This window comes from Etheostoma spectabile, chromosome 4, assembly GCF_008692095.1.
Source record: "Etheostoma spectabile isolate EspeVRDwgs_2016 chromosome 4, UIUC_Espe_1.0, whole genome shotgun sequence".
Lineage (NCBI taxonomy): Eukaryota > Metazoa > Chordata > Actinopteri > Perciformes > Percidae > Etheostoma > Etheostoma spectabile.
The window spans coordinates 32585297-32594369 of NC_045736.1; the positions used below are offsets into that span (position 1 = coordinate 32585297).

At 40.3% G+C, this 9073-nt stretch overlaps 1 protein-coding gene and 1 long non-coding RNA gene across 15 annotated transcripts in view; both read right to left on the bottom strand.

Annotated features, from left to right (window-relative positions):
* Window positions 1-9073, bottom strand: part of ptprt (protein tyrosine phosphatase receptor type T) — a 385704-nt gene that overhangs the window by 313814 nt on the left and 62817 nt on the right. The gene's annotated exons all lie outside the window — the stretch shown is intronic.
* Window positions 7443-9073, bottom strand: part of LOC116687721 (uncharacterized) — a 2204-nt gene continuing 573 nt past the window's right edge. The window contains exon 3 of the long non-coding RNA XR_004331620.1: window positions 7443-7509. This is a non-coding gene — a long non-coding RNA (uncharacterized LOC116687721). The remainder of the gene's footprint in view (window positions 7510-9073) is intronic.

Sequence of the window (9073 nt, forward strand, 5' to 3'; positions counted from 1 at the left end):
TGCGTGTGTGTGTGTGCGTGTGTGTGTGTGTGTCAGAGGTAATGACATGTAGATAGAAGAGTGTGTGCAGCACATAGGTGTCACTATGTATCATGAAAGAGAAGGTTAAAGGGAGGTAGGGTGATTGGTGGAGGAAAGAAAAAGAGAAAACTTAAACAATCAAAAGACTGCTAAACAAAGAGCAGAGACAAAGAAAAAATGGACAAATATGAAATCTATCAAAAAAAATGAAGAATAACAAGGGGAACCATAAAAGAGGTGAAAGAAAAGAGAAGAATATATTCTTTTTCATCCTGATGTTTTAGGTTTTTTATTTCTTCTTTCTTGGAGTCACATCCCTATTGTCATTATTGTTTTTAAACTCCCACATCGCTGTGATGCTTTCACACACTCAAGCCGCTACAAATGCAGGCAATAAGGACATGCATCTTTATATTTCACTCCTTTCATCCAAAATGGTTCAATGTAAAAAAGATGTAAAAATAAATAAATAAATAAATAAATAGTCCCATCACAGGCATCAGTGGCAGATTAGCATTCATCACACAGTCAAAACTCAATGTGCCTTGTCATAAAAGTTCCCTGAAACAGCTGAAGTTCAGTGGTATTTCCCTTTAATGAAGACGACCCGGCGAGGCTGATGTATTGCTCAGCGTAGCGTGTGCGGATCCGAGGTGTGTGTGAGACTAGTGTAATTATGTGATCTTTCCCTGTGTCTCTGGAGTCAGGAGATAATTACCAATGGATGATGGACTGAAATGGTAAACCTCAGCGTGGCTAGAGGAGGGGCCAGTTTGAGTGTGTGTGTGTGTGTGTGTGTGTCCACATACAGAAGGTGTGTGCAAAGTGTGTTTGACCTCACACATGAGCGCGTGCTGTTTTCTCACAACACGTGTGTCTATCTGCCTCTGTGAGTGTGTGTTTGAGTGTGTGTGTTTACTCAGTGATAGATGACTCTCACACAGTGCAAAGTGAACGTGAAAAATGGTAATAAAGTTTAATATTGTTCCCCGCAATAGCAGATTTATGACACAGTGAATTAAACATCCGTTTCTCATCGAGACATTGATTTACAAACACACACTTTAGTGCTCGCACGCACGGACGCAAAAAAGTGGCTCGCACATTAGCAGACGCGCACGCACAAGCGCACGCATGCAGAGTGCACAAATGACACATACACACTCCTGAAATACAAAGGCGCAAAATTCCCCCGCACACACACAAACACACACACACACACACACACACAAAAACACACACAGCTATTTTGTTTCCATATATCACTAGGTTTACGATTGCTCTCCACTATTCCCTGATCGTCTCCCTGTAGCACCGCAACCTGTGGGTAATTGGCTTTTTAATGACTTCTGCATTTCCACACATTTCCAATTGGTTATTTGCGTCTCAAGCCTCATTTGAGGAGTCCCACTCAGCGAGAGAGGGAGGGGGTGGATGGTGGACAGGTGAGAAAGTAGAAGAAACAAAAGTAGAGAGAATATAAAGCCGGAAAGACGTAAAAAAAAAAGACACACATCTGCTTAGACTGAGTTTCCATCCGTGAATTCTCATTCAAATTAGACCTATCAATAGAAATTAGTTTTGAGTTGAAAATGTTTGTATTCTTACTCCTATTATAATGTCACTGCTACTACAATGCATAGATGTTTACATGTTGTTCATACATTTTTCTTATAACATACAGTATATGAATATAATATATATATATATAATATAATATTTCTTTTCCTGCCTATGCACCACAAGACTATACTTTGTGTGTCACATTGCACTTTTCTGCCTTTTCGCACATCTTGTTAGATGCAAACTGCATTTTGTGGACTGACTGACTGACTGACTGACTGACTGACTGACTGACTGACTGACTGACTTTCTCAAACTACATACAACATGCAGACAACTTGGATTCACTCCTGGCCCAGTCAAATGCATGTAAACACCCCAAAACTGTGCTGTTGTATTTTGAGACATTATAAACCATAATTATATTAATTACGTTCGTAATTCAAGGTTGCATCAAGAGCTGCGAGCAGGCCTCTTGGTATTGAGTATCATCCTGCTTTCAAGCCCCACAGGCTAATAACCCACTAGCATGCTAGCGGGCACATGAAATTTTGAGATCAAATAGTTTATTGTCATTATTAGTTCATTATAAATCTCAATAGGCTGTCAGTGTTTACAGAACAGCTCAGTGTGGGAAATGAGTGAAAAGGTGGTGTTCACGTGCTGTGTTATTAGTCCTGGAATCAATAGAGGTACGAGAATTCTTAAGTGGAGATGGGGATTTGTAATAAAAGATTTTAAAAAACTGAGTTAGAAGGAAATTGAAGTGGGAAAAAGTGTTCTGTTCACATTAGTCAAAGAGCCCTTATCATGCTTTTTGGGGGATTTTTCCCCTCTTGAAGTGTGTTATTTAGTTTTTTGTGTATGTACAGTGAAAAATATAGCTTTTTCTAATTGAGGAAGCCAGCCCAGTTTTTCCGTAGGTATTGCCTGAACAAGCACAGCCCGCCCAGTAGGATTCTCTGTTGTACAGTATGCAGTCGAGAGAGCTAGAGAGTGACTGAAGAGAGGGAGCGGTGTTTCAACATAGCATTCAATCAGAGAAATACTGTAAAACCTTGTTTTTGCCATTTCATCTCGGATAGAAATGCACCTGTAAAACGCATCTTACTCTATCCTCACTCATGTTTTAAGACGCTATAAATGACACCCAGCCATAAAAAGCCTTAAAAGTCAGAAGTTAGAACAAACGTATAGAGAGTTGTTGCTATGGAGATGATGACCGTCTCGTCTTGTGGTATCGGCGTTAAACTAGCAGGATTCAGAACATTACAGACAGGCACAGAGCAAGTACTTCCAAGTGGGTTTAATACTGGAAAATTTTATCAAGGCTGTGTCTGGGGCTGGGAATGAAACCCTGCTCTGGCAGTATTAGTGCCTTGCTGTGCTTAAAGCGGTCAGGTTCATCTCTCTAGGTACTGCATATGACCGTGTTTCAAACTTGCCATGAAAATTTCATGTTCTCCATTCCGGTCAACACCGAGGCCATCACAGACTTAAGGCGCAACCATGTTTCATTCCTGCCAGGTTTACTGCCTTTGCAGATTGCCTCGCACACATCGACAAACCATTAGAATAATACGTCCCCATGTCTGGGCAAAGAGTCTGTGCTTGCAATGCCACGTGCGTAAATGCCACTTTCACGCTCGCCTACTCATATTTGCTTATGCTCATGTCGATGTGCCCTTTAGTAAGCCTGTGTCTATATCTACCTATAAATAAGATGTGGTGCGCTGTGTGCTGCTGATGAAATGTTTGTACTGTATTCATTACCCTCGGCCACGCATCATTAGAGGTGCACTTTTTTTTCTGAGGCCTTTTAGTGTGCGCTGCATTCATGAAAAGATGCATTTCACAAAGTTGAGTCATCTGGAGGCATCTGCTCAAAGAGTAGGCTTTAATTAATAGAACAATCTGGAGTTATTAACTGTTGACAGGAATTTCTTACACCACGTGTTTCTTATAACAGGTAGCGTGCTGGAATGAAGCTGTTATTCCTGCATTTATCCTGGGCAAGCATGTCGATATACCTATATTCTACAGTATGTTGGCAATCATTAACACAGTCTCAAAAAGGTTTGTGAATGAACACAATCTTTGAAATACATTTCTGGCTCTGGAGCTCCCTGAATGTAGAGAATAATATCAGTTACACCCGAGGGTTAAAACTAATGCTGTCAAACAATTAAAATATTTAACCGTGATTAATCGCATTAATGTCATAGTTAACTCGCAATTTATCACACATTTTTCTGTCCCTGGATTTATTTTTTTCCCATTATTTTTCTCATTTTAATGCTCTTTTCAACATGGAAAAGTGGATCGGCTCGCTTTGTTCAAGTGTTTTTTTTTATTGAAAACAACATTGGCATATAGCCTAGTGTAGTGTTCAAGACACCCCCCCAGCATATACCCTACTGTAGTGTTCATTTTCACACATAACATGGAGCAAATAATCTCTCACACAATGTAACACTGCCCATCCATAGAAGGGTGAAAATAATACTTTGATGGGGGGGGAATCAGCATCAGTTGCGTGCTTGGCCATCTAGTGGTATTTCAGACTGGACGTGCTGCGATGATATGTTGATGATGATGACGTGATCACTCAGATCCCTTTGGTCTGGTCAGCGGAACATTTGGCAACTTTTAAAAATTAAACTTTCCATCCAGAATCTTATCGGCGTCCATGTCGCTGTCTCACGCTCGCCATCCACTCAAAATGTGGCTTTTTTTTTTTCTTTGGCCGGCTCTGCGAGCCCAAACGGCGTGTGTGTGGCGTGCCTTTTGTTTTGTTTTGTTTCCAGTCTAGTTAGATCCGGTGGGTGTTGTAGTTTTTCTAACGTTACTAGTTGTTGCAACAGCATGTGAATAAAACAACAAAGTTTGCTAGACAAAAAAGAACATTAATCTCCCAATAAAAAAAATTGACGCCATTAAAATGGGTTTGCGTTAACGCTGTTAACAACAGGATTAACTGACAGCACTAGTTAAAATAGGATATGGTGGGGGGGAACCCTAAGATCCAAATTTAAATTACTGTAAATAACCCTACTACTTCTAGGTTATGCTAATAAAATCTATCCTAATATCCTATGATAACTCTTCTAACGGCCAGTTATCGTTAGATCTAAATTATGATTGGCGTGATGACTGCGTGCCAAATTAATGGGAGCACACAAGGCCATATTGCTTCCTGAGTTACCACATTGCAAAGTCTATTTTTAAGCAGAGTCCGACGCGGTCACTCCACATAAAAACACTCCGGGGCTATTTTAACATCCAGCTAACTTCACGGAGAACAATGAAGGCAGAACATCATCGCCGATAATCCAAGATCCACGTGTCCAAGAGCCACGTGTCAAAGCAATTTGTAAGAGAAAATGAGAAATATTTCCTTCAAAAGGTGAGAAAGCTGATCAAAACCCAGTCCAGGTAAAGTTGATCAACTACCATTCACTTCAGAATCCTGCTGTGTGGACTCCTTTCGTGATGTTCCGGCCACTGCAGTCACTGAACCCAAAAATTAGCTTCAAAGAAAGATTATGTTTGTCTCTGCATACACCAGGTCCACCTATAAGAGCTCATTTCCTCTCCATGTGCCTTAAGGAGTAAATCACTCAGGGAATATTACGGCTATTTTTATAACTCAGCCTCAATGCTGCTTCGTAAAGACACACACACACACATACACACACACACACAGTCAGTGGCCTCAAAGGTGCATTCGACTAACACACACACACAGTAATATGGAGCCCACAGCTGGGGTATATAATCTAACCACTAACTGCAAATGAAGCAAGAAACACATCAGGGGCTCAGATTAGATGGAGCTGGCAGAGATGGAAAATGAGGCTGCCATTGATGTCCTCGTGCCTTTTTCTTCCAGGTTGTCGGTCATTTTTGGGCATTATTGCCTTTCTCTCAGTGTTTGTTCCATTTATTCAGTCTGCCTCTCTCACTCTCTCTTTCACAACCCCCCCCCCCCCCCCCCCCCCCCCCCCCCCCCCCCACCACCACACACACACACAGAGTTATCACTGGCCTACAGGGACCCATTACTTCTGTGATCCAAGGCTTTTATATGGTGGCTTGGTCTTAAAAATGGGCATTTATTGCTCCCCTGATAAATTGTGTGTTTGTTGTGTGTATGTGTGCGTGTGTGTGTTTGTATGTGCGTTATTCATTCAATCTGCTGTTTGCTTGGTTCTGTTTGGAATAGCTGGACACAGATACAATAAGAGCCTCCACATGCACATGTATATTGTGTGTGTGTGTGTGTGTGTGTGGATTGCGTGTGTATTAAAGAATTTAAAGAGTCTAAAGAGAGAAAATTGAGAAACAGAGAAGGCCATAAAAAAGCTAGATGTAACCTTTTAAACCCACATTACTACGGAGAGATGAAGGCTGCCAAAAAATAGTGTGTGGTCCACTGGTATCGAATTTAATCAAACACACACATACACAGCAGAACTCCCCACTGCTAGGACACTACTTCGCCGGAAGGACAGTGGGCAGCAGCTCAAAACTTTCTAAAAACTTTCTGTAACAGTACACCTTCCAAAAGGAGGACACACTGATATGTATTTTTTTTAAACCCATACCCCATAAAAGCCTAGATTATCAAAGTCAAAGATAAGATACTGTTCCCCAGGGAGGAAATTAATGTGGGATATTTATGGCATCACACCACTTTACATTACATTTATTTAACGTGGCTACAGCTTGTCCAAATTGCAAATAAGAAAATCTGGTTATCAGGCATCACATGCCTCTATAAGGACAAATAAACCACAGAAAAACATAATCATATAGACCATATGATTATGTTTTTCTGTGGTTTATTTGTCCTTGTAAAGGGAGATACTGAAGACGGATCCCCATTAGGATATTCTGTGAGTCCAAACCAGGATATATACTGTATATAAAGAGCCAATCAGAGGCCTTTGTATTGACAATAAGAGCAAACCATAATTATAAATCAAAACAAAACAATATGACTTAAAGGAAAAGTAAGGTTCAATCCCACAGTGCCCAATCCACTCCATCCCTGTTAGTAGTGATGGAAGATTTATTATGATTGAAACTTTGGCTGTGAACGACTTAGAAATGTGTGTATATTTGTATATTTAGCAACAATATGAGTGTTTGAAACATACTGATATTACAGGTCGACAATGGAGTGGTTTGAACAGTTTTACAGACAATCTGATACTTTTACTTTGTTTTTCTTCTACTTGTCTTGAACTCAAGCGGTTAAGCAAAGAAATGTATAAAGTTGTAAAAGGTATTTGACCCCCAAAAAAACTCCCTTGAGCATGTATTGAAATTCATGATTTATTTTTCTGGAAAACGTCTCTTAAAATCTCAAAATATCCCAGTGATTTTCCAAAATGGTCCAACAACTATCCAATCATTCTGCCACTCTTTCCCCCTCTTCCCTTTCTCCATCGCTCACTAGTCTTCTCATCCTCCCCTTCATCCTGTTTTTTTCTTCTCTCTATCTATATCTGTCACTGACAGCTCTATCTGCTCGGAGTTAAAAAGGGATTTTACCACTCAGGTAACCATCTATCTTCATCTAACAGTCTCTCTGTGGATGTAGAACGCTGCTAAAATGGCTTCACTCTGAAACAGACTGACAGCTCCATACAGCTCTCAGAGCGACGTTTTAATGGGAGCCGTGATTCAGAATCACCATGGCTTATCCCAAAAGGAAAGCTTCAAACTTAAGAGGATTTGGTTTTTTTTCTTCTCTTGCCATTACGTAGCCAGAATGAGTTTTACTAAGATTCTTTTATCCTCCTTTCAGTTATGAGATGAGTCATTTTACTCACCAATCACTCAGACCTGTTACATTTTCCATTGGCAGTCCACAATGTTCTTGTTACACCAGAATAAAAAGACTCAACATCTAAAATGCTTGCTTTTTAATTATTACGAAATGAACATCTTAAAATAGAGGATAGAGATGGTCTCACATATGTTACGAACAGGTGAGTAGGTGTTCTAGAAGAGGATTCTTTTTTCTGTCTCGCATTTGGACTCGGTCTCAAACCTCTTTGATTCGGTCTTGACTTGGTCTCAAACCTCTTTGATTCGGTCTTGACTTGGTCTCGACTAGTCCTGGTCTTAGTCCACCTTTGTCTTAGACTTGACTACAGCCCTGGCAGCACAACTTTACATGAAACAAACCCATTTAGTCTAATGACCAGACCAGTTTTAAACTGATCCCATGTCTAATGACCTAAACCCCAGATATGGAAATTAAACTGAAGGTGAACGCAGTTGAAATGTTGCCTTTTAAATTGTAAAAGTAAACCAGGTTTCTTGTCCAAAAGATACATACTGGTAATACCATAATGTCACACATGTTCCCATCTTCATCCAATTTGATTTTACATATGAATTCAGACTAAATCCCTGTTATTATAATGTTAAATAACATTCCTCCAGCTCGGCTTGTTGCTCTCTCTCACGTTCACAAACCAGCACAGTGATGCAGACAATGACAGACAGTGTTATTTAATATTATTCTAATTAAACTTTCTTTGCTCAAGGCTCTAGCTTCCTTAATAAAGCATTTATGCCTGTCATTAATCGGGCCACTTGGCATGCAGACTTATGGGAAAGATTCAGCTTGCAGTGTGTAGTCGCCAACTCCGCACGATCTCTAGAATCTATCAAAAAAACGCAGTGGGATTATGCTTCCCATGCTGTCACTAAAAAGTTCAAAATGGCTGACAGCTTAAACTAAACTCCAGGGTAATATATGTACATATATAGGCTTAGTCCTGACTTGGGAAGAAGGACGCCCCTGTCATGTAGAGCCCATAAGGGAAATGAAGGGTATGGCATGGAGGGGGGTGTACCTGGGACGCTAGGTACACTGTTGAGCCCTCTGGAGACGTCGTGGGCTTCAATCAGCGAAACGTCGATGAAGCAGGGTGCCCACCCGATGACCCTAATGATATACCTTACCCTCCATTTCTCCACTCCATATCGAATGCTATTGTCAAGAGTTTTCTACTAAAGGGATTGAAACATCTAGTTCTATTAGCTTTACCATGCCCTCTGGTAACAAGCAGACATCTGCAATATTTTCATAAAACATATTCACATGTATCCGTCTTCTTCCAGCTTATGTCAGTTTGATTATAAATCGTATCATAACGCTTTATTTACCCTAATTTAGCCTCTCCTCCAGGAGACCACAATGGGACTTATTCTGGAAGTATGTACAGTAATGATTGGGCAGAGACTGGATATCGTTCAAAAATGTTTGATACGGGTACCGATAGGCCTGGGCGATATGGAGAAAATCAAATATCACAATATTTGTATACAAATACCTTGATATTGTTACCGCAACGATATTGTAGTGTTGACTATTGGTGTTTTCACAAAATGTTTACGCATTGAAATTTTTGGAATGTGTTTTTATTTTGATCAATAATGTGGATATAATGACTAAGTGGGTAAAGGC